Source organism: Adiantum capillus-veneris, chromosome 25 (genome assembly GCF_014529385.1).
Source record: "Adiantum capillus-veneris isolate H3 chromosome 25, ASM1452938v2, whole genome shotgun sequence".
NCBI classification, from domain to species: Eukaryota; Viridiplantae; Streptophyta; class Polypodiopsida; order Polypodiales; family Pteridaceae; genus Adiantum; species Adiantum capillus-veneris.
The window spans coordinates 108,266,242-108,290,857 of record NC_140955.1 but is presented as its reverse complement, the minus strand read 5'-3'; positions in this window follow the sequence as shown (position 1 = coordinate 108,290,857).

Here is a 24,616-nt window from a genome sequence, read left to right as displayed (position 1 = left end):
TTCACGGCGGACAAGATTCAATGGGTTGTACCTCTCCATATTTTTGTGGCATGTTTTAAATCTATGAATCTACAAAGAGGAAAAAAGACAATGTGGCTGAATAGAAGATTGTCCCTGCATGAAGTAGACACAATACTTGGAGAGGATTGGAACTCAAGAGAAACTTTTCACATTGGTGACATTATTATGTGTAAGGTAAGCTCAAACTCTATGTCTATATTCTACCAGATTTCTTGTTAGTCCTTAGTTTTGGGATATGATTATAGAAGATGGAGAAGAAAGCTAGGCAAGTGGGTTCCCTTGATTCTGATGAGAGCTATCAAGAAGTTGAATTAGAAATCAAGGTATATCCATTCGATGAGATTTCTTAAAGAAAGATCATTGTCACTACAAATTGGACCTTACAAGATGTAAGAGAATCACTTAACTTGATGAAATTATTCCAGACTATAGATTTTAAGTAGATGAATACCAGAGTGGAGAACATAACTTCTTGCAAGACATGTCTTCCTCCAAAGAGTATTTTTTTAAAAGCCACCAATAGGGAGGAGGTAAATATATATATATATATATATATATTTTATGTAATCTCTACTTTTGAATCAATACAAATACTTTTTCTTTTCTTTTGCTTGCAAGTGTCCATTTAATTACCTAATGTCTACCACTAACTTCTTAAATAAAATGTCATGGCAATCAAAGATGAACCGTGATTTACACTTTGAAAAGATAAACATTTGATGGTATTGAATGATGTATTAGTGTTTTTATAAGTTTATATCATTATTGTGGCTTCATTCTAAAGTGCAAAGTTAGATAGTGTTAGTTTAATTGATAATAATAATAATCAATACATGTACTTTTTTACTTTTGTCTACAACTGTCCTTAAGACCATTAAATATATTTAAATCAATTTTCAACTAAAATGTCACGACAATAAAAAAAAATTGCACAATAAGCATTCATAGACGCAATAATTTGTTTGCAAAGATAAACCCATCCAATGGTGTACAAGTGTTCATAAATCTCGCTTTGTTAGAGAGTACATTTCAAAGAGAATGAAACAAAAGGTCATCAACTCTCTACCCGGTTTTCAAAATTCACTTGTCTTCTAGCATGAGGAGATTTTCTAGCTTCATGTGAACTCACTCTTTGCCTCCGTGATGTGGATGAAGTAGGTGGCTCTTGAGTCCTCTTTAGTGACTAAAGTATATGGTCATTGCTTTCTTGAGTGGGTGACTTAGGTGCCTCTTTCAACTCAATCGGTTGTACAGATGACCTCGATGATTTTTATGATGTCTCCTCTGGAGTCTTTTTTGGGGACTTTGGTGGAAACTTGAGTGTTGACATAATATATTTCTCCCTTCTCTGAGAACAAGGCCTTTGAAGCTTAAATTTGAGAGGAGAATGGTAGGGCAAGCCCTTCCCTTGTCCTTTTTTTAGAGCTATCTTCTTCTTCTTGCTCTTTTCTTTGCTTGGAGATCTCTTCCTACTACAGAGTCTTACCATACACCGAGCGAATGTTTTCAAGCGGACCAAAAGTCAAGAAAATACAATGGTTGTAATATACATTTGAAAGAGAAAGCTTGTGTGTGATGGAGAGAGAGAGAGAGAGAGAGAGAGATAGAGAGAGAGAGAGAGAGAGAGAGAGCATTAAGACATGGAGCACTTGAAAAATGCACTTCTAACAACATATATAATGTATGTTTCAATGGGAAAAAGAATTCAACAATAGTGACATGGGAGACAATCTTGGGCATCTTTAGTTGCCATGCTCTACAACATATAAGAGCGCCAACAACTTTTGTGACAATCTTTGGAGGGAGAACATAGACTGACATGCGTAAGAGGTGTGACATGCGAGAGGCATTTAGTACGTGGTTCAGGAGTGACATGCGAGATATTGTTTAGTACGTGGTTCAGGAAGTGAGCTTCAGTGAGGAAGAGGAAAAGTGAAGTACGTGTTGCAACACCAAAAAGTACTTTACCAGTTTCCAAAGACCATATCTCCCTCCTAATATGCAAAATTATCCCACTGAAAAGACGACAAAATGCCCGAGTCTAGAGGTGGCATGTGTATTGTATATATTACTATGATGAGTCACTCACCATTGATGAATAGATTGTGCCTTAAAGATTATAGCTCTCATGTGTGTTAGGAAATAAGACGTAGCTAAATAGATAATTGAGTAGATTACTTAATGGAGAGAGACAGATTTATATACACGAGATTATAGAGTAGAGAGAGAGAGAGAGAGAGAGAGAGTACACACGATATACGTGGTTCACCCAATGTGGGCTACGTCCACGGGAAAGCAGCCACTCAATGGCTTTAGTACTTCAAAACAAGAAGTAGTTTACAAAGGGATTATACCCTTAATGGAGCTCCCGCCTTGCTTCACTCTCACCACCTCACACTCACCTTGTTGCATCAACTTCACACACTATGAAATGTGTGTAGAAATGGCCTCCTTTTATAGGCCAAAAGGGCTGCCCTCTCTTATGAGAGACAGCCATGTGTAGCCGCCCTTGTGCGAATAAGTCCGAATCGGACCCTCCAATCCGCCCATGTGTGGCCGCCCTTGAGAAGACAAGTCCGCTTTTGAATTCGGCCACCGGCCACCGGCCATTGACTTCCGACCACCGGCCATCGGCCATTGACTACCGGCCACCGGCCAACCGACCGGTTGTTTTTCGACCACTTTTCGGCCGCCGTCCGGCCATAATATTCCAGCGAAAAAGAATATTTCGGAGAAAAAAAGTCTCGGGGGCCTCCGCCCGCGAGGCCTTTAAAGTTGCCCATGATTCTTGTCCATGAAAATTTTGGTTTCCGGTGAGTGATTTTCCTTCACGCACGATGGCTTCTCCTCATAATGGGGGCCTTACAAATGTGCGCTTTTACCACAGAAAATTACAAGGGTAAATCAGGCTCCATACTTAACAATCTCCCACTTGGAGACTGATCTCCAAACCAAACCTGTGACTGCTTTCCATTTTGGCTTCTTATCCTTGAATGCCGATTGAAGATGAGCAAAAGCTCAACTTCTCCTTGTTGACCACCTTCGTAAACATATCTGCAGGATTTTCACTTGTATGCACCTTTCCTAGCTTTAGTTGTCCCTCTTCCAAAAGAGTGCGTATGAAGTGATATCTCACCTCAATGTGCTTTGTCCTTGAATGAAAGGCTGAGTTCTTCGCAAGATGGATAGCGCTTTGGCTATCACTGTACAAGACACAATTGTCTTGTTTGAATCCAAGATCTTCTAAGAATCTGTGAAGCCACATAATTTCTTTGCTTGCCTCTGTCATTGCTACATACTCTGCTTCCGTGGTAGAAAGTGAAACCACTTTCTGTAGCTTTGAAGCCCAGCTTACTGCTGTGCCTCCAACCGTGAACACATAGCCAGTAGTGCTCCTTCGAGTATCTTTGTCACCTGCCACATCTGCATCAGCATACCCTTCTAGAAAAATATCAGTTCCTCTAAAATACAAAGCATTTGTTGTTGTCCCTTTTAGATACCTAAGTATCCACTTCACAGCTTGCCAATGCTCTTTACCTGGGTTGTCCATGAACCTACTCACAACTCCCACTACATGTGCAATGTCTGGCCTTGTCCAGACCATAGCATACATTAGAGAACCTACCACTGCAGCATATGGAACTTTAGACATATAGGCTATCTCCTCTTGTGTCTTTGGACACATATCCTTCGTTAGTTTAAAATGACTAGCCAAAGGTGTAGAAACTGGTTTTTCATTTTGCATTGCAAACCTTTCTAGTACCTTCTTGATGTAATCTTCTTGAGATAGCTTTATTGTCTTCTTCGTCCTGTCCCTCGATATTTTCATACCAAGTATCCTCTTTGCAGCACCTAAATCTTTCATTGAAAAAGATTTGGACAGCTCCTCTTTTAGGTCTTTGATGTCCTGCATGTTAGCACTTGCAATCAACATGTCATCAACATACAACATTAGGATGATGAATTTCCCATCTCCCAAATTCTCCGTGTAGACGCAGTGATCCGAGTTGCATCTTGTGAATCCATGATCCAGCATCCATCGATCAAACTTAAAGTACCATTGTCTTGATGCTTGCTTTAAACCATACAAGCTCTTCTTTAATCTGCAAACCATTTTCTCCTTACCTTTTACTTCATACCCCTTTGGTTGAAGCATGTAGATTTCCTCCTCTAAGTCACCGTGAGGGAATGCCGTATTTACATCCATTTGCTCGAGATTTAGATCATGAGCAGCCACAAGGCTTAAGAAAAGCCTAATTGAGTTCATTTTTACAACAGGAGAAAATATTTCATTGAAGTCAATAGCTTTCTTTTGAGAAAAACCTTTTACCACAAGCCTAAACTTGTACCTTTTCTTCCCACCTTCTTCTTCCTTTAGCTTGTACACCCATTTGTTTTGAAGTGCCCGCTTACCTTTAGGCAACTCAACCAACTCCCATGTTTGGTTGCGATGTAGTGAGTCCATCTCCACTTGCATGCTCTTTGTCCATTCTTCTTTGGATTCATGTTGCATAGCTTCTTCATATGATTCCGGCTCTCCAGAATCTGAGATCAAGAGATGGTTGAAGGAGGGAACAAACCTTTCTGGAGGTCTACTTGCTCTTGTAGATCTTCGGGGAATAGGTTGAGGCTCCTCATTTGGTTGACGTTGTTGCACATTGTCACCGTTTGCAGTCCTTGAGTCTTCACCGTCCTCAAGCTCCATGTACTCATCACCTGTTTTTTTTGTTTTTTTTCTTTCCAAGTAATCTTTGTACATATTTTGTTCGTTAAAAATTACATCCCTACTCCTTAAGATTTTACCATCTTCAGGATTCCATAGGCGATACCCAAAGTCTCCTTCTCCATAGCCAATGAAGAAACACTTTTTGGACTTTGCATCTAACTTTGATCTTAGGCTTCTATCTATGTGCATGAAAGCCTCACACCCAAACACTTTGAGAAATGCATAATTCACCAGTTTACCTGTCCATGCCTCTTCTGGAACTCCCCCATCCAATGCCGTTGAGGGTGACCGATTGATTAAGTACACAGACGTACTTACAGCTTCCGCCCAAAGCTCAATAGGCCTGCATGTAGCCGCATGCTTCGTGCTTGTTCCATGATTGTCCTGTTCATCCTTTCCGAAATCCCATTTTGTTGAGGTGTCCTTGGGGTTGTCCTTTGCCTCCGAATGCCATTGCTAGCACAAAAGCTTTTAAAAGCTTGGCTGCAATATTCGCCTCCATTGTCGGATCTGAGGCATTTAACCTTAGTACCTGTTTCATTCTCCACAAAGGCTTTCCACCTTTGAAATATGGAAAATACATCGGATTTATTCTTCATGACATAAACCTATGTTTTTCTAGTCGCATCGTCTATGAATGTTACATAGTACAATGAGCCACCAAGTGATGGTGTACTTGCAGGACCCCAAACATTAGAATGAACCAACTCAAGTTTTTTATTTTTTCTTTCATTTCCTGATTTTTAAAATTTACTCTCTTTTGTTTACCATAAACACAATCTTCACAGAACTCTAAGTCCACTTCTTTCAAACCTGGTAGAAGCTTCTTTGTTTGAAGGATTTGCATTCCTTTGGCACTCATATGCCCAAGTCGGTAGTGCCACACCGCACTCTTCTGTAGTTGCTGCACAAGCTGAAGGTTGCGTGCTAACAGTACACAAGTAAAGTGTACCGACTTTTTCACCCTTGGCAACCACCAAAGATCCCTTTGAGATCTTCCAACGTTTGTTTTCGAATGCAATGTTGTGACCTTCATCGTCCAATTGTCATGTAGAGATCAAATTTTTGCGAAGAGAAGGAACATGCCTAACATCTTTAAGCTTCCATTCATTTTCGTTAGCAGTTTTGACAGAAATTGTACCTTTGTCGACAATCTCACAAGCTTCATCATCTCCCGAGTATACATACCCAAAATTACCTTTGGTGTAGTCTTGGAAATGTTGCTTGTGTGGTGTCGCATGGAATGAAGCCCCGGAATCTACTATCCAAGAATTAGACACATTGTCTAATGAGAGAATTAGAGCATCTTGCTCTACTTTACCTGCCACATTGGCCTCCGATGTTGGCTTGTTGTCTTGAGACTCTGTCTCCTTCTTCTTCTTGGACCAGCAATCCTTCTTGACGTGGCCCTTCTTGCCGCAGTTCCAACATTCAAGAACTGACTTTGTGCGTGACTTGCTCCGCCTTGAGCGATCACGACCCTTTTGGTTTTTGAACCTCTCCTTAAGCCTTCCTCTTGTTTCCACTGATAGTGCAGCACTTGATGATTCTCCTGTGCTTCTCTTGCGCATTTCCTCGCTTAGGAGAACACCCACAACATCATCAAACTTAAGAGTATTTGTGCCAGAGATAGAATTACTTACAGCCATCACAAGGCTGTCCCAACTATCCGGTAGAGATGATAGTATAAGGAGAGCTCGCACTTCGTCATTGAAATTGATTTTTAATGATCGAAGTTGACTTATGTTTGTGTTAAAGTCATTTAGGTGTTCTGCAATTGAACCATTCTCTGCCATCTTTAGATTGAACAAGCGCTTCATAAGAAATACCTTATTGGATGCCGATGGTTTCTCGTAGAAGTCGTCAAGTGACTTCATCAAGTCCTCCGTGGTCTTCATCTCCGAAACATTGAAGGCCACCGTTGACGCCAAGCTTAACCGGATTGTTCCCAGTGCCTTTCGATCAAGGACAATCCATGCTTCATCTGCCATTGTTGCGGGCTTCTTCGCAACACCGCCTAGTGGCAAATAGAGGTCCTTCTGGTAGAGATAGTCTTCAATTTGTATCTTCCAATGTTGGTAGTTTTTGCCGTTGAACTTCTCAATGTTGAGCTTCCCTTCCTCCACCATAACTCCCACTCAATTCAAGGAATCCTTTCCTTGAGATAATTTAGCTACGAGCAAACCTTGCTCTGATACCAGTTGTTAGGAAATAAGATGTAGCTAAATAGATAATTGAGTAGATTACTTAATGGAAAGAGACAGATTTATATACACGAGATTATAGAGTAGAGAGAGAGAGAGAGTACACACGATATACGTGGTTCACCCAATGTGGGCTACGTCCACGGGAAAGCAGCCACTCAATGGCTTTAGTACTTCAAAACAAGAAGTAGTTTACAAAGGGATTATACCCTTAATGGAGCTCCCGCCTTGCTTCACTCTCACCACCTCACACTCACCTTGTTGCATCAACTTCACACACTTTGAAATGTGTGTAGAAATGGCCTCCTTTTATAGGCCAAAAGGGCTGCCCTCTCTTATGAGAGACAGCCATGTGTGCCGCCCTTGTGTGAATAAGTCCAAATCGGACCCTCCAATCCGCCCATGTGTGGCCGCCCTTGAGAAGACAAGTCAGCTTTTGAATTCGGCCACCGGCCACCGGCCATCGACCATTGACTACCGGCCATCGGCCAACTGACCGGTTGTTTTCCGACCACTTTTCGGCTGCCGTCCGGCCATAATATTCCGGCGAAAAAAAAGTCTCGGAGGCCTCCGCCCGCGAGGCCTTTAAAGTTGCCCCTGATTCTTGTCCGTGAAAATTTTGGTTTCCGGTGAGTGATTTTCCTTCACGCACGATGGCTTCTCCTCATAATGGGGGCCTTACAAATGTGCGCTTTTACCACAGAAAATTACAAGGGTAAATCAGGCTCCATACTTAACAATGTGTCCATTGCCATACTGACTCCCAAGCTTGCACAGAGTGCTCATGCTCTCCATTATAGCTCTGCAATTCAGGGGTGCAGTGAGATGCTCCGCAAATCCCCGTAGTATGAGACACAAAGTATAGTCATAGTTGGGCAATGATTGCAGTTTTCAACACAAATGCTATAAATAATTGAGGAGAATTGTGCTCTCTCTCTCTCTCTCTCTCTCTCTCTCTCTCTCTCTCTGAAAAAGTCAGGGTTGTATTTAACTATGTACAAGATAATCCCTATCAGATGCTAAGAGCATTTTTGCACGGGCAGGGGTGCTACCCCTGGCGTGCATTAGCTGGAGAAAGTGGAGAAAAGAGTGCCACTAAAGTGACAACTCGACTACAAAAAGCTTAGAGTGGTTTGTATGAAGAGTGTAGAAGAAACCATTGAGGGGTGGCATAATGGCACCTAATCTGTCTGCCGATATATGAAAAAAAGAGGATGGAATGTGCCCAACTCCAAATGAAGTCACAGTGACGGGCCTTGGTTTCTCGAGAAGAAAGAATCCCCTACCAGATCAAGGTGTGAATTATATCCAACCAAAGGGGAGATAGTCTGTCATCAGTGATTTGGGGAGCCATACTGAGAATGTAGACAAAACAGGCTCTCCAAACACTCCACAATGTAATAATGGTGAAGAATGAGAAAACCTCATCACATTCTTGAGTATCCCCTTACAGAGCAATATGTGGTATCATAGCCAATGTTCCCATCTGATATCCTACAGAGGTGAGCATAAAGGTTGGATTACAAATAATAATTTATAAGCAAAGGACGCATTAGGAGAACTTTGGACTCATTGTTGGGCCCTGTAAGAAGTTTTACGTCATCTTAGAGAGAGAAAATGAAAATGTTAGATAATATATTTTAGGTGATGCTTTTTTGCACCAACAAACAACCAAAATGACATTCATTGTTAGGGAGTTGTCGTCTTCTTTTCTTGTCCTTCGACCTCTTGTCAATAATCTAAATAATTGTATGACTGATAATTTGAAACACCAAATTACAAGCGTTCCCTCCAAAAACATAAGCTACAGGAACTCTATCAACTCTAAATATGGGACTACAATGATTTCAAACGCGAGCCCAAGCCTTCGCTACCAAAACTTGAGATATTTTGTTAGTAATAGGAATGCAAACTTTCTTTTCCTGATAAAAACATCAATTTGAACTTGAAATCTTCAATCCTTTCATCTTCAACATTTACCCGAAGAAAGAACACACATCATCTTCACGTTGATGTCTTGCACGAGTACGCACCATTGCAAAAATGTAGGAAGGAGTCTTTCTTATCCCAATGGAAGAAAGAAATTAGAAGGAAAAACAAGGAACATCATTTGGATTTGTGGGCTGATGGGTCGATTTACACAAATGATCCTACAACAAATGTGCCACCTCCATTTGCTAATATCACTAACCTTTTACATTTCATGGGAGATGGCAAGGATGGGCTAATGGGGTACAATGAACACTTGGAAATGCGAGGATTGAATGCCGAAAAGCAAATAAACCTCCTAGCAACGGAGAACATGCAGCTGAAGAAACTTAATGAAGCATGCACTCAGAAGATTTCATCAAACAGAGAGACAATCCACAGCCTTGAGAAGAAGATCACAAGTTTGCGTGTGAAAGACACCATGCTTGGGAGTCGAAAAAGAAAACGAAATCTATGTAGCATAGAGAATATGAAGATTGGTAGTGGCGGCCTGAAAAAACGAATACAAGATTTAAGGTAACTCAAAGTTTGGTTATTCTTTTGTATCATATATATGATTTACACTTTCTTATTAGTGATCATGATGCATGGTGCTTTCTTTGCAGGACTTTGCTACATCCAAACTCAAACGGAGTAGGTTCAAATGCTAGAGTAGGTTCCAAGTGTATGTATAACATAACACACACTTCATTTGTGAAAAATCCATGTTTATACTGCATGGCCGATGCACAATCTCTTGAGAGTGTGCAATGGAGTAGAGCTCCCAACAGACATCTTCAAGATAAATCTTTTCGAAATGTGCTTGATATTCCTCTGTGTAGGGTTCATGCTTGTCACACTCCATGCACTTTGCAGAATAATTGAAAAGTTCGTTCATTTGTACATATGTTTTGCATGGACCTTAAAGCCAGTGAGTGAGTCACTGAAGAGTCATCAAAACATTAGAGGAAGTGCTCTCAGACGTTGGTTTGCATGGAGACAATGTCAAAATTGAAGAGGACCCTAAGATGTCTCAAGGTCATTACAAGGTACCAAGGAAAGTGTCAATAGGCGGCGTGAAGGCCAAAAGGTTTCTTGGGTTTAGCCTCAAAGAGTCTGATAGAGAGGAGAAGAGAAACATGTTCAACAAATGGAAACAATTACATAGAGTAAGGCAAACGTGTGGAAATCACTTGATAAAATCTTCCACTACGTTGAGCAGCATTCGTGGATGAAAGTAAGCTCAGATCATTTCAAGAAGCCTTGCTGGATTGGAAGAAGGCATACCTGGTAGGGTGGGGTGGGCAACATATCACTCATTACATGGTGAGTTAGCATGTTCCATATGCAAACAATATATGCTGCATATATCCTACTCTACTCACCATATTGTTTTATTCCAATGCAGCACATATTGTTCAACCATGGTCCATATTTTGTCAAAACATACGGCTCGTTGTCAATATGGTCCACACAAGGCATGGAAAAGACCCACTACATGGCAAGAACATGTTACTTTAAGCAAACTAGACATGGTGGAGGCAAAGATAGAGTCAAAAGCCTATTAGAGTTACACCAATGGACTTATAACGACTTATACATAGAGCAAGGCAGAAGGAGCTTCTTAAGAGTTCAAAAATTACACGTTCTTTACAACTTATCCACAAAAAGAGGAAGCAAAGGGCTTGGGGAAACTCAAATGCGGGGGAGCACAATGCGAGGTGGCGATAGTCACAAGTCCAAAGCGGGAGAAGATGGGCATGATCCCGTCATTTTTATTCTCTTCTCTACACCCCCTTCTTCCTCCCTGTGTACCTCTTCGACGTCCATGCCCCTTAGCCAAACTTTTTCCTCTATTGATGGCAGCATCTCCGCGGGAATCAAGCGTCTTCTATCCCTTAAAAATAGCTTTTTTTTGTATGGATCCAGTCTCTCCGGGTCTTCAACTCTTGTCTCTAGGGCATGAGCTGTGTACAACATGAAATAGGGGGCCTTGAGTGCTTGACACCCATACTCGATGCCAAAAACGCGTACAATAAACTGCTTCTCTATCAAGATTATCCTTTCTGCACTCAGTGGCATGGGATACCCACCACACAATCTTGTAAATTTTATTGCAAACAAAAAGAACTTTTCATTATCCTCAAAGTATTCTTTGTGGTATATTATGATCTTAAAAACAATATCAAAACATTCATGGATTATTATTGATATGCGTACAATAGTGTCAAGTACTTGAATTGTTTCTACAAATCTTTTTGTGGTTAAAAAGCCCGATGTACTGAGACAACACAGCATCCTTGCATTGCACTCCAGTGATGACAAGTCCTTGCCTTGAGCCTCCTGCTCTTCGAAGGAAACTATCATCATACACAAGCACCTGTCAACAATCAAATTTATCTCAATATTGCATCATTGGGACATGGGCAAAACCATATGCATTCCTAAAAGAAATTACCATCTGATTCTCGTCCATCTCGAGCATGGACCTTCCCCACAAGTGAATTGAGTGGCTATTTGCCAGCTGGACCAGGGGTGCCACAAGGACACCCATGTTTTCTAAGCCAAGTTGTCTTGTGGTCGATTGGAATTGCTGATCATTTGTTGGAAATTCGGCTTCTCTAGACTTCGCTTCGTTGAATATATCTTAGATCGGTTGACCCCCTAAAATGAGCTGTGTGTCGTGTACAGATGTGTCTGTAAGGAGATGTTTGTCCACTCCATCCTCCACAAAACCCATGTTTGTGTCACAAAAATTTGCAATTGCAGCTAAGTAGTAGTCCTCCCATATATTCAGCTATGTAATATCCATGAAGAGAATGTAGTGAATGTCATCGGCCATAGCAAAACTGGGAGTTCAATTCAGAGGCAAAGACCCTTCCTCATTCGAGCTTTCTTGCTTGCTTCCAAGTGCTGCATTCGCAAGAGTTAAGCCTGCATCAATGTCTCCTTCATTACCTCTACCCGCTTTTCTTCTGGTCAAACTGTAACTCCATGTCCTCTACCTCTTCCTCCCGTGCCAATGGGAAACTACCAAAATTTGACGATTGGGAAGTCTTTGACTCATCATCCATCTATAGGTACAAGTAACACACAGACCCGTGGTTGAATTCCACTAAGAGACACTTTTTAGAGTGCCTAGGACATCTTTCTTTGACAATCAGTGCATTGGAGGGACACTTTTCCAGACAGTGATTCAACCTTCTTGAAGCATGCTTCTCAGGGTCAAGATCGGTTGGGTGCACAAATTTCATGCCATCAATTGTTAGGGAGCTATCACAAATGACTGCTTCGTACTGTTACAAATGCATTTGTAGGTACTCCATTGAGAAATCAACGTTCCACTGCATGATACAAAACTTTGCATTAAACATTTTTGATAGCTCTGGTGCATGATGATGAGCACGGGTGCTGCATAGGAACGTGTACAATTTTTCTTGACATGTATCCTCCCCTACATCATCCGTCTCTAATACTATGTTCCGCATGTGTGAAAGAAATATCAAGACAAAGATACTATTATATATTGAACGGTATTTGTGGCTAGAACCAAGTGAATATGGATGGAGCCTTGGGATTCCCTAAAGGTCTTTATTTGCTTGGTTCTAACCCACTTGTTTAGTAGAACCGATGACATGGTAAAAGTCAAAAGCAAGCGAGGAAGGGCATGAAGAGTCCCCCAAGGACCATATTTGCTTGGTTCTAACCAACGTGGTCATCTCAGTACTATTCATGTTGTACCCATGTCCATTTGGGGTCAGAACCAAGCGAACAGAGGGCTTGAAGGATTCTTCAGGCCCTTCTTCGCTTGGGTCTGACCCAAGAGAATATATTAGCAAAATTCACGGTATATCCACGTCCATTTGGCACAGAGGGTTAGAACCAAGCAAAGGGGGCCCTTGGGAAATTATTAAGGCCCCTATTCGCCTAGTTCCGGCCCATGCGTTGAGAGGCCTGGTCAAAACCATGCAAGAGGCTTAGTTATTCATTTAATACTCTATCTAGGAATAGTTGGCTTAGTTATCAATAACTGATAACAAACCATGGGAAGTTTGGGTAGAAGACAATAAGACTTTCCTTGGCCTCCCTATTGATGAAATCGGGGCATGTGTAGTAGGGCTCATCCTTGATGTGCACCTCATACACCCCACATGTCCGTCTCCTGCATGAGACTCAACCTTGAAGGCTTCATGTACTTTGTCTACAATGCATTCTCTTCAATCACTTTAGCCTTTAAAAAGAGCCAAACCAATTTTCTTTGCTGCCTTGTCTGAAATGGAAGTATGAAATTTGACTCTTATGCCATTTCTTAGTATTGAACCACTACCACCTGCTTTTGTTGAAATAGAGGAATCACCTCCACCCCTAGGAGGAGTTTGCATTGTTGTTGCACCCATTCACTTCCACTATAACATCGACTACTCTATTCAAGAAGAGTTGAGGCTGGTAGATTTTCTTGTGATCATTGTATATGTCTACAATGGAAGGCATTTTATATCATTGACTCTATGCACAAGGTGCATCCAATACAGATCATGTTTTTTGTAGATAAAAAGTAGGCATGGCCTTGCTATCAAAGAGCTAATTCATGGGATGACATGAATAAAGTAAGAGCGCTTGCAAGTAGGTAATATCTTGTTCAAAAACCATTAAAAACTACCATATCTACATTCTTTTGGGTGTTGAGAATATTTTTCTTCTTTTGTAGGGAGACAAGATTATTTCAAAATCCATTTTTGAATAAGATTCTACCTTAAGAAGACCTGTTGCTTAGTTATAACATTGATTGTATCTCTAAGGCTAGTATTTTTAAGGGTATGACCTAGCTACATAATCACTCCATAGGTGTTGAGTGTCATGATTTGATCTCTTCATAGTTTTACTTTCAAGCAAAGAAGTCTGCAATCTACCAAGGGTTAGTGGACAAGTTCAACTTTCTAAGTTGATTCCAATCACTGTTAGACATGGTATATTGTGTTGGTCATTGTTCATTACTAGTTTAAGTAGTTAACATGCCAAATCTAACCAAGGGGTTTATAATTGCAAACTTTAACCTAGGGGTTTGGATTGCCAAGGCAACACCCAGGGTTGTACCACTTTAATATTGCTTGATTCTTATTAGTTTCTAACTTAGACAAACCGTGCCTTTTGAGGCCATTTTTTTTAAATGTACCTTTCAGGTTTGGATAGTGCACTTGACTCTGGGTAATTGGACGTTATTTTCAACCTCCAAGTATGTCTATGATTTGGTTCCATTTTATTTATGTATATGTGCTGATCAAATTTTCAAAGTAGGATGTATAAGCTAGAATGCTTTCATCTGTTTTTCTCTTCAAACACATGACAAGGTCCTACAGGAGAAAAGAATTTTGAGACAATAGTGTATCAAATACATTTTGCACCCTATAGTTATGGATCTACATAGCAGGGTTTTGTTTGGCACATGTTGTCACAAGGCTACAACATGGTCTAGGAAATCATGGAGTTTGGTTTAACCAATGTGGAGTAGAGTTTATGATGTTCCCTCTCACTCATGTCGTTGAGCGCTTACAATTACCTCCACACACAAGCATCTTATACTTGAAGGATGTCATTTTTTTGGGCATCCTTAAATGAGACATATTCCACATGTGGAGAATTTTAGTCTTTGGGACTGACATTGGTGCCTATTATATTAATTATGTATCACAACAAAGTCCCTAGGTCCTAGTCATATCTGTTTATTAAACCATTTTGAGCACATCGTATCAAGAGCAATTTCAGTGGCCAAAAATTGCAGGATACTTAGTTAGGCTTGTTAAGATTACAAGTGTTGCTGAACATGTTGTATTGTTGGCACCTAGATGTGGTTAATTTTCACATTCTATTATGGTCCAACTAAGTTAATTTCTTTCCTTGTGCACTATGAGCGTAATGTTATCCATGAGCATTGGCAATTATGGTCATGGAAAGGCAGGTTTGAATTTGTTTTTGCTAAATGGATGCACACTAGGTGTTATGGAGCCTAATGTTTAGCAAAGTCTGATTTGGAGTGGCATGCAAATTCAAGAAATTGATAGCTTCTAAAGCATTTTGCACTATATGTACAATATATATATGAGATTAATTGTGGGTCTAATAATGTCCATTAGAGGTCATGGCTCAGTGTGAATACTTGTAGATAAGTTAGCTAAACTTTGTACAGTTCATTCAATCCACTTTTCCAATCTCTTAAATTAGCCAAGTTGGTTATTCATAACATTGTTGATTAATCAACAATGTGTAAAGAAACGTGATCCCATTTTATCGATCATTTTTTAGGACTATCCGTAAACGAATGGGAAACACACCTCAGTACTCCCATAGATGGATAGCCAAATTACACGCGTTAATCATGGACTAAAGGATATGCTAAGCATGTACATTAACACATAGCAATCCAATTGGAGATGTTATCTCTCTAGTTGGAGTTTGTTTACCATGAGGAAAAGCGTATTCCAACTAGGTTTAGTACCTTCATGTTCAGGTTCTCAACCTCAAGTACCAATTATGGTGGGGTTGTTTACTGATGAAAAATGATAACAAGTCAAGGAATTAATCTTTGTTGATGAGTTATGTTAGCATGCTACTGACGGGAGCAAAGCGAACCCCGAACCCCGACGGCCTGTAAAACGCCGGGGGCCGAATGGCGCGCCTCGAGCCTGTCACGGAAAGCAAACAGGGGGCACCGCCTAGCTTTGAGCGGCAAGGACGCAAACCACGATGATATGAACACCGCAAACTTACACACGGAGAGAGAGAGAGAGAGAGAGAGAGAGAGAGAGAGAGAGAGAGAGAGAGAGAGAGAGAGAGAGAGAGAGAGAGAGAGAGAGAGAGAGAGAGATTTGCAAATGATGAAAACCAACGGGGGTGTGAGGGAGAATTATTTCTGTAGTATTTACAAATGGCACGCCGTGGTGATAGAGAGGTAGGGAGAAGAGATGGTGCAAACTACTTGGTGCGTTTTCTAAGACGACTCAATGATTGTGAAGCTTTCTACCAAGAGCATGTATATGTGTATGCATCGACCATTGGAGTCGAGAGATGGACGTGGCTCCCTTCGCATGGTGCAATTCCCAAGGCAAACCCAACACACAAGCCCCCTCCCCGTGATGGTGATAGTGTCAACTCTTCCCACTACACTCTACCACTTGGTGACCTCTTATGAACTCCCCCCCCCGATAGTGACCTCTCAGTGCCAATTTATAGGTGTTGGCTGCTTGGATTATGGTAATCCCGGTGTGATTAGGGTAAGCTTAATCGGGGAGAAAAAGCAAGTGGTGGGCCCGGTGTGGTTGACCCTTGCTTTGTTTTGGGAGGTTATTAAAAGATGAGAATCTCTAGGTGGGCCTTTGTGACCATCACCTAGAGAGAGGGAATTTACAAAGTGGGATTTTTACAATGGCTTGGGTGAAAACTGAAGAAATGATAAAAATAACCTATAAATTACTGAAAATGGCATCGTAGTTGCGTGTTGCCGGCGAATGGTGTGTTGCCGGTGCGTCGGTGTAGAGGGTACTTCTTTTTGGGGTCGGTCGGGGCATGCCTTCGGCGCATTTCTCCTTTTTGTTGTTGGCGGGGCGTGCTTTGGGTGTTCCTTCTTTTTGTCGATGTCGTAATCGTAGACCTCCTTCGGTTTTTTTTGTATTTATGTGCGTATATGCGTGTGTGTACGTATGGGTGCATGTGGACGGATGTGTGTGTATATGTAGGTACGGGTGTGTGAGTGTAGATAGGGGTGAATGTGTGTGTGCACAAGCGTGTGTTGGAACGAGGCTTATCTATATAATGTATATATTATATATGTTTTTTTATTTTTCTATTTTTTTCGTGTTGGCGGCCAGCTGCAGCTACGCGAGGGTGAGGGTGTGGAGAGGATGGTGAGGGGGGGGGGGGGTGTGAGTGTGTGCTGTGTGTATGTGTGTGTGGTGTGTGTGTGTGTGTAGAGAGAGAGAGAGAGAGAGAGAGAGAGAGAGAGAGAGAGAGAGAGAGAGATAGAGTTTACTGCGGGCGGCTCTGTGTAGAGCGCGCGAGAGAGAGGGAGAGGAGTGGAGAGAGAGAGATAGAGTTTACTGCGGGCGGCTCTATGTAGAGCGCGCGAGAGAGAGGGAGAGGAGTGGGGAGAGAATGAGCGTGAGGGAGGGAGAGGATTAGGCGGGTGTGTGTGTGTGTGTGTGTGCATCCCGTTTTTTTGCGCCTTCACAGGATGGGACGAGAGCGAGAGAGATTGGCCGAGGGGGGGGGGGGGGGGGGGGGGGGGGGGGGTTTCTTTGGTGGGTCTCCGACAAGCGAGCGAGGGAAAGGGGGGGGAGACTCTTTGGCATGAGGTGGGGTAAGGGGGGGGTGTGGAGTGAGAGAGAGGGGGGGGGGGGGGGGGGGGGGGGGGGGGGGGGAATATCATCCCTTCCCCGTTTGGTGGCTCAAGGATGAGAGGAGGGGGGGAAAGAGTCCAGAGGTGGGGAGTGAGGGAGAATATTAGTTGGCCAAGGGCTTGCATAGAGAGCAAGGGAAGGAGTGTGAGAGGGGGCGGGTGTGTGGATAAGAATACGGGAGAGTGGGAGTTCACATGCTGATCGACACAGAGGGAGCGCGAGAGGGAAAGCGAGAGAGGGGTCGGGGTGAGTACTCGAGGCCGCCCCTGGCCGAGGGTGGCCAATAAGGGGTGTGTGGATGAGAGAGAGAGGGGATATTAGAGAGAGAGAGAGAGGATAGTGTGATCGGCCATTTGTAGGCTATGAGGGAGATAGAAAGAGAGGATTGACCGGACCGCCTGCGGGCATGCGGGCGTGACAAGAGCTGGGGAAAGCGGGTTGTCAGTGAGAGAGGAGGAGTGGATGAGGGAGAGGAAGGGGGTTCCGAGAAGGGAGAGAGAGGATATTAGAGAGGGGTATGTAGGGAAAATGAGAGAGAGAGAGAGGGGGGGAATATTTCATTCGATGCCCGCCGGGGGAATAAACTACAGGGAAAGAGAGACCGAGGGCGACCAACTAGGTTGGGGCATAGACGAGCGGAGGCATGAGGGTGATAAGGCTGGCCAATCGAAGAGGAGGGGGGGGGGGGGGGGGGGGGGGGGGGGGGGGGTTCCATGCCCGTAGAGGTGTCATGAGGTTGACCAGGCATTGCCGAGCCTTCCAACAGTGTCGCCAAGGCTCTGGCAGAGGAAAAAAAGTTTTTTTTTCTTTTTTTTTCTTTTTTTTTTCTTTGATTTCCAGAAATCAACCATCATTAGCCCTCGCCTTTTGGCTAGAGGCATTCATGCTTCTAGCCCTTCCTCTGCATCTTTAGCTGTGGAGTTAGAGGGTTCTCCCTCTTCGGAATGTCTAGCATGAATTCTGGATCAAACCTAAGAAAATACCTTTTCAGTCTCCATCCGTTGACCCTAGTCTTGTGAATTCTCCCATCTTCTTCCATCAGCTTATAGCTGCTCTTGTCATAGCGTTTCTTGATGATGAATGGCCCTTCCCATTTGGGTTGAAATTTCTTGTCCTTCCTGGTGTCGAATCTGTTGTCGTATCTCAGCACTAACATACCTTTTTCCAGTCCCTTTTCTTTAAGCCCTTGATTGAAAGTGATCCGGCGTCATTCTGCCTGTGTTGCATAGTGACTGATTGCTTCTTCCCTATCTAGTTGGAGTCTCTCCAGATCCAAGATGTGGTTTCAGAGATTTACAATTGGACGATGTACCTGGCTAGCCAAAACTCGTAAGCTGGCTATCTGTACCTCAATGGGTAGAATTGCCTCCTTCCCATAAACTAGATGGAAAGGGGTGAAACCTAGTGATGTTCGGAACGTTGTTCTGTAGGCCCAAAGAGCTGCCATGAGATGTTTATCCCAGTCCCCTGTGTGATTGTTCACCTGCTTTGTGATGATTTTGCAAATCATTCCGTTTACCTTCTCTACCAGACCATTGCATTGTGGATAGTATGGTGTGGAATGTCGGCGTGTGATGCCTAACTTCTTCATCAGTTCTCCCACCAAATCACCTCTGAATCCCGGTCCTCTATCTGATATTATCTCAAGAGGAGTGCCAAAACGGCAACAGATATTCTCAAAAATGAACTTTGCTACGTCTTGGGCTATAATGCGGGTGGTGGCTGTTGCTTTTTCCCATCGAGTCATGTAGTCTACACCCACTATGATGTACAGTTTACTTGATTGGGCCCTTGGTAGAGGACCGATTGCATCTATTCCCCATTTCTCAAATGGACCGTATGAGATGATAGGAGTCTGTGGCTCATAGGTTAATGTGCGATCACTGGACACTTGACATGCCTTACATGTTTTACACCAATGGTGTACATCCCTGTTCAAGCTAGGCCAAGAGTATCCTGCTTGTAGAATCTTCCTGCCGGTGATATCTAGAGCAAAATGACCGCCGCAAACGCCATCATGGCAACTTGAAATTACCTCTGTGACCTCACTGGAGGTTGGCAACCACCTAAGAATTTGATCCTTGCCCTTACAATACAAGTGGTCGTTTACAAGGTGGTACCTAGTAGCCTTCCTTACCAACCACTGTTTCTGACCTTTGGTGTATCCTTCTGGACATTCTCCTGTATCTAAAAAATTGATGACATCAAGCATAGCATCACTACCTTGGAAGAGGGGTAGCTTCAGTTTGATTGCTCCTACGGGAATGTCTTGTATTATTTCTTTGGCTAGAGCATCTGACTCTTGATTTTCTACTCTGGGGACATGAAATAGTTTCACCGCTTCAAACTTCTTTAGAAGATCCTTAACTTGGTGGAGTTGACCAAGTAAAACCTGATTCTTACAAACCCACGTGCCATTTATCTGCCTTATCAAAAGCAAAGCATCGCCAAACACATTTAGGTGTTGAATTCCTTGTGAAATACATTGTTCCAACCCAAGAATTAGGGCTGCATATTCTACTTCATTGTTGGAGTGGGAGTGTAATAACTGCCCAATGGAGAACATTCTTTCTTGTTGTTTATTGAAAATGACTATGCCTGCTGCAGACTGGTCCATTGTTCTCTTGTATGCTCCGTCAAAGAAAAGAGAGTGAGATCTTTCTAGCCTAGGACTCTCTACCATTGGTGTTTCTTCCTTTGCTTCCGTGTTGACCTTCAAGTTCTTCTCATAATGGCGATGAGTAAGAATTCCCGCTAAACTAGCCCTGTTGGAGTTTTCTACTTGCATGGTGTAGTCAAACTCTTGTAATCTAATTAACCACTTTGAGATCCTAGATGAGACATCAATGTGTCGCATTACATATGGGAAAACCTCTTCCATTGTCAGGATTACAAAGGGTCTAGGCAGTAGATAGGAGCGGAACTTTGTGGTAGCAAACATTAGTGCTAGAACCATGTGTTCTACTTTGGTAAATCCCTTTTCTGACGGGGTCATGACACGACTAGAGAAGTAAATAGGACGCATGAAAGAAGTTTGGGGGTCCTTTTGCATTAGCACGGCTCCGAGTGTATCACTTCCCACACTAGGGTTCACATAAAATGGCTCGTCCCACTTAGGAGGTGAAATAGTGGGAAGCTTAGCTAGGATTTGCTTTACCTCAGTAAACTGCTGTTCATTCTCTTCACTCCATGAGAAGACATCCCTCTGGGTGAGTTGTTGTAGGGGAAGGACCACTTGAGATAGCAAGTGAATGAACCTGCTTAAGTATCTTACCTTCTGAAGGAAAGAAACCAGTTGCTTAGCGGTGGTGGGTGACTACAAAGATACCAGGGCTTGAATCTTGCTAGGGTTAGCCTCGATCCCTTTGGCTGAAATTACATGGCCAAGGAGAGTGACTTTGCTTTCACCAATGTGAAACTTATCCACGTTGAGCTGGCCACCCAAGGTTTGTAGCCTGGTTAAGCCATCATAGACTTTGCTTAAATGAAGGGCTCGTGAACTATAGATGAAAAAATCATCTATGAAAACCCGTATTGATGTTCCAAAGTAGGGTTGGAAAACAAAGGTCACATAGCGCTGAAATGTGGCCGGGGTGTTAGTGAGGCCAAACGGCATCACTTTGTAGGCAAAGTATCCCCAAGGTGTGATGAAGGTTGTCTTCATCTGATCTTCCTCCGGAATGCTAATTTGGAAGTATCCTGAGTGGCCATCGCACACTGTGTATCGTTCGTGACCTGCCACTTCATTGAGTATTTCATCCTGGAATGGGAGGGGAAAGTGATCCCTCTTCGTGGCTGCATTGAGAGGTTTATAATCCACACAGACTCTCCACTTACCTTTTTTTTTTGGTGTGACTACTACTGGGGAGACCCATTACTCCAAGTCTTCTAAGCTTTTGTACTACTGGTTTACTGCCTTCCTTGAGTTTTATGTGGTGTTGCACTACTATAATTCCTGTGATCTTATCATAGCCATCAATGAACAAAGTAGTGAAATTACCTAGCATGGAGACATACTCCTTCCTTTCTTCATTGGTTAACTCATTTGAGAGCATTTTCTGTAACTTACCTGCATCCTCCAAGGACTGCACACCTGATGATTCCTCTTGGTTTGTCGGGGGTGTTTCAGATTGTGTCAATCTTTTTGGGTCTTTAAGAATGACCCCCATCACTTTGATGCTACTGTCACTTCCGTCGGTGGTGGTCGTCTCTTCTCCTGAGGTAGACGAATAGTCGCTGGCGGAATCATCTTCTGAAGCCTCCAAGATCATGTTGCACTGCTTTCTAGTCCTCATGTCGTAGAATATGGACTTCCCTTTAGCGTCCTTCATCTGAATCATCACGGTGCTCCAATCTTGTTTAGCTTCCATAGCCATAAGCCAAGGCCTCCCAAGAATGATGGGGTAGCCCTCCCCTTTGTGTGGCATGACGAAGATGTCTACCTCTACTTCTGTATTGAATGCTTTTACTTTGACCGCATTTACAATGCCCACGCATTTCACTCTTACATTGTTTGCCATCTTGGCTCGGCAGGGTGCCGGCCTACTTACCTCTAGACCTAAATGGTGCATCATCTTTTCACTCATGATGCATATTTGCGCGCCACCATCTATGTAGACGTTTGAGATTCGTTGCCCCTTGATGTGGGCATCCATGGTTGGTAGGATGTCGTCGAGATCCCTTCCAGAGATAGCCCCAGCTATCCTGGGCCTTGATTTCCTGGTACTTACCATTTTTGTCCATTGCCTCCTCATCCTTGGTGCAAGGTGGAGTAATTGGGGCCAAGTTATCTTCGGGCCCTACATTAACACATCCTGAACTAATTCATAGGGTTTTGCATCCTCACCTAATGAGAAGTCCACGATGTCTATCTTCCGTCATGCTTTAGCTGCTTGCTTGCTAGACTCGGCCTTCCCTTTCATCTTCTCTTCTCTTTGAGATGCTTCCTCGTGCCTGGCACGCTTCACTCCCATAGAATCCACTTCTTCTACCTTCGCTTTCCCTTTGTGCTTCTCTCGAACTGATTCTTCTAACTTTGCCTTCCCTTTAGCCTCCAAGCTAATAACACTCACCGCTTGGTTCATAGCAGGTGGTGGGGGTAGTGGTGGAATGAGAGGTGGGGGTGGTGGTTGCTGTTGTACAGGTGGTCGAAGGATTTGGACCGGTGGGATCGGTCCTGGTTGCCTAGGTGGTGGTGGTCTTGCTCTTGGCGGAGAGATCTGATTCTGCCTCCCCCCTCTATCGAAATTCTACCTCCTTGGGTGTGGGTAGTAGTCCATTCCATGGCCATCTTCCCTGCAGTTGTAACAATGGTACTCTTGGTTTTTCCTTCGTTGTCCTCTTCCTTGTTCTGGATTCCTGACAGGTGCATGCCCTTGCTGCACCAGATGCACAGATAAACTCTCTAGTTGGGTGGTGATACGACTCAGCAGGTCTTGCTGTTTTCTGATGCCTCTTGCGGTTGGGCTCTATGATTGGCTGTTGCAGCCACTGGGGTTGGTTGGGCCAAGCTTGTTTCCTCTGACTAGTTTACTCTTGCTTGTATGCGCAGCTTCTTGTCTTTAAGGCGAGCTACTTCAACTGCCAACTCATATGTTGCAGGAAACCTTCCCTTCACCTTCTCTCTAAGCGGCGACCATAGACCAACAATGAAACGGTCCTTCTTTAGGAAATTAGGCTCTCCTTCGCCTTCCTCCAGTGAGGCAACCCATCTCTCCCATAAATCCACAAATTTGGACTCGTATGTGGCATACTCTAGAAGACGTCCCTGCTTTAATTCTGTCAGTAGCTGCCATAGCTTCTCCGAGGTTGTGCCTCCACCAAACCTCTTTACAAAAGCAGCCCTTAACACATCCCATGCATTCTTGGTAGCCTGGGGCAATGAATTATACCAGGACTTGGCCTCTACTTTCATCAGTAGAGGAAAAATTCTAAGTCGTGAAGCGTCGTCATCTTTGTTGGAGACGACACAAGCAATGTCGAAATCATCCAAAAAGTCGGTAGTGAGATCTTCTCCCTTCTTTCCACTGAACGTGGAGAAAGAAACACTTGCCATGGTAGTGACTCAGGAAATTACGAACCTTTTTTTTTTTAATATTTAAGATTAACACATTAACAACGGTAACGGCTCATAGCGGCTTTTTACAGGGGTGGGTGGATAGGTTAAAACAGGATAAAGATAGAAACCTTAAAGGAATGATGGTAATCCAATATGGAGAGAATGATAGGGTTTGGGGAATTGAGGATTTCTCCTAGTACTGCCGCACCGGATAGGTATACGATCTTCTGTTGGTAGAAGAATTTCATATCTACATAGATATTCACATGCATATGCTGTAGGAATCTGAACGGGAATGCCGTTGGCCCGTTTTACATCATGCACAAAGGGTGGAATACTTACTTATACTCTTACCATGCCAGTGTTGATGAGTCGGCACATCCACAAGAGGTTGTCGCCTTTCATGGGCTCTACTTTTCCTTTGTTGCTCAGCACGTACGGGGTGATGGCGACGCGTCTGACCACTCCCAGCCTCTTGGCTAGTAGCAATTGCAGGTAATTTCCATACTCGGCATGTTGCATGATATCTACTCCATTCAATTGCAACTCGTCCCCAGCCCACTGGGTTTCACCCGTGGTAGAGAGCTTCTTCAGGATAAGTTGTACAGGGAGAGGAGGAAGATCCTCTACCCGTCTTCCAAAACAGCGAGAGCAGTAGCAGAACCACTCTTCCCTACGACATGGGAATCTTCTTACCACTTCTTCTTCAGGATTGTCGAAGTGGATTGGTAGCACCCGCATGCGTTGTGCAAATCGGTAGGCGACTTTCCGCCACTTAGCTTCGGATGACTTCCTCTTTGGCAAGCTGGGTACAACCCGGCTTTCTGAGCTTGAAGAACTTGCTTGGCTAGATGCTTCTCCTTTCGGGGTCATGTGTTTCCAGACTGGCTTAAATTCTCCTTACCTTTGGCTCGAGCAGCCCCTTTAGGCCACTTTGGAGTAAAGGTTATAACTTTAACTGTAGTCTCTTTAGGGAAAAGAGGCCTCACCGTTTTCTTTCCTTCTTTGATGTGAATGACTTCTTCGCGATGAATGTCGATGTAGACGATTTCAGCCCTTTCGCTGCCTTCATTGCTGGCACTCATTGACAGTGTGTCTTGGTTAATGACAGTGATGGCACTTCACCAACCTCCTACCTGATGCTCTCAATTTGTGGTTAGAACGAGCAACACGAGAGGGAGAATTTACCTCTTGAATACTGACGACACTGTAGCCTGGCAGCAGTACTTCAATGAAGGCGGCTAGTACC